This window comes from Saccopteryx leptura, chromosome 8 (genome assembly GCF_036850995.1).
Source record: "Saccopteryx leptura isolate mSacLep1 chromosome 8, mSacLep1_pri_phased_curated, whole genome shotgun sequence".
Taxonomy (NCBI): domain Eukaryota; kingdom Metazoa; phylum Chordata; class Mammalia; order Chiroptera; family Emballonuridae; genus Saccopteryx; species Saccopteryx leptura.
Genome location: NC_089510.1, coordinates 58,617,856 through 58,619,967, shown reverse-complemented (window position 1 = coordinate 58,619,967; position 2,112 = coordinate 58,617,856). Strand labels below are relative to the sequence as shown.

Below are 2,112 nucleotides of genomic sequence, written 5' to 3'. Positions count from 1 at the left end.
ATGCTGGTCTGTGGTTCCTCTGAGACATCTGCCCATACTTTCTCTATGGCTTCCCAAAGAGCTGCAGAATTTCTGCAAACCTGGGACCAGCTGGTCGGCCTTCAGTACATTGCGGGTTTTTAAAAAAATTTATTTATTGATTTTTAGAGAGAGAGAAATGGAGAGACAGAAACATTGTTCTGTCCCTGTATGTGCCCTGAGGGGTAACTGAACCAGCAACCTCCACACACTGGGATGATGCTCTAACCAACGAAGCTATCGGGCCAGGGCAGTACATTGTCTCTTATAGGTGACAAATATTATCAACAAGAAACCCTCCCAGAGGGACAGTGCTCTATAATGAACTCAGCATTTATTTATTTGTTTGTTTGTTTATATTTATTGTTTACTCTTGTAATTAAAAGCTTTAAACAAAAAACTGTAATTCCACAAACTGACTGACTTAGGAGCGTGCAAATACTTAAGGCGGGAGAGGCAAGTTTGTCTTTGATGAATTTACATGTAATTCACATTACATTTGAGTCCAAAATGTATGAATTGGCTTGACATTTAAAGTAAAACGTAAACGTAAGGATAATTTAAACACTGGTATTAATTTACGAGTCAATTTAAGGTCAATGACTGAAGAGATATATTAAAAGAATCTGGGGTCAGAACTTTTCAGGAAGCAGACATGTACAGTAAGTACCTTTGCAGATTTGAAGATCAAGGGCTACAAACCCACTCTTGATGAATAGCTTTAAGCAAAGGATGTATAACATCCATCACACATCTGTTTCAGAAACAGCATGTTTCCAGAACTATACATATCTTGACAAATAAACATCACAGTATTAACAAGTGTACAGAAACCAGTGGAATGAGTTCCAGAATACGTTGACTCTCACAAAGTATTCCTGGGCCGTATCTTCAGGCATCCATTTTAATCCTGGGGCTTTAGGAACATCTTCTTTGCTTTAATTGGTTTTATGTCTCCATTTTCATCTTCATCATAATTGGCACGGTCTCTTTTTTTGACAAACTTTTTTCCAATTGTCCCCACCAAGGTCTCATATCTTCTAGCCATTTCTTCATCTGACACATCAAGCTCCACCGTTTCTTCTTCAGCTTCTTCTGCTTTGTTCTTCGCATTCATCTGAAGCATTAATTTCCCAACCTGAGGATTAAATCCTCTGAATGACATTCTTCCATAGAGAAGATCTTCACAGAACAGGAAACTCTGCTCTTCTATTATGACTCTCTTTTTCTTTAAGTTCTGGCAAATCCAAGTACCAGTGCTCTTCACTAATGATTTTCTTTTCTTCCTCTTCCAGTTGTTTCTTGGTTTCCGAGTCTAGTCCCCTTTGCATGCACTTCATGCGGGTTTCCGAGTCTAGTCCCCTTTGCATGCACTTCATGCGCAGCAGATTCTTGGACATTTTAGACTTGCGCTGGGCTGCCATGATGGCTCCCGCCCGGTCCTGTGCTCTGGTAGGGCCCCACTGCAAGTGCCTGAACTCAGTATTTAAAAATAAATAACCAACCATCGTTTTGATTCTCGTAATAGCCACAGTGTGTGCAACAGGGGCATGAGACTCAGCAAAGCCACTTTATTTCCTAAAGCCACACAGAAAGAGCAGATTTTTTTTTCAATAATTTTATTTTTTTAATGGGGCGACATCAATAAATCAGGATACATATATTCAAAGATAACAAGTCCAGGTTATCTTGTCGTTCAGTTATGTTGCATACCCATCACCCAAAGTCAGATTGTCCTCTGTCACCTTCTATCTAGTTTTCTTTGTGCCCCTCCCCCTCCCCCTTTCCTCCCTCCCCCCCGTAACCACCACACTCTTATCAATGTCTCTTAGTTTTACTTTTATGTCCCACTTACGTATGGAATAATGCAGTTCCTGTTTTTTTCTGATTTACTTATTTCGCTTTGTATAATGTTAACAAGATCCCACCATTTTGCTGTAAATGATCCGATGTCATCATTTCTTATGGCTGAGTAGTATTCCATAGTGTATATGTGCCACATCTTCTTTATCCAGTCATATATTGACGGGCTTTTTGGTTGTTTCCATGTCGTGGCCACTGTGAACAATGCTGCAATGAACATGGGGCTGTATG

At 39.9% G+C, this 2,112-nt stretch overlaps 1 pseudogene; it reads right to left on the bottom strand.

Moving 5' to 3' along the window:
• Positions 1 to 628: 628 nt before the first annotated feature.
• On the bottom strand, positions 629 to 1,442 carry LOC136379808 (M-phase phosphoprotein 6 pseudogene; annotated as a pseudogene).
• Between the last annotated feature and the right edge of the window lie 670 nt (positions 1,443 to 2,112).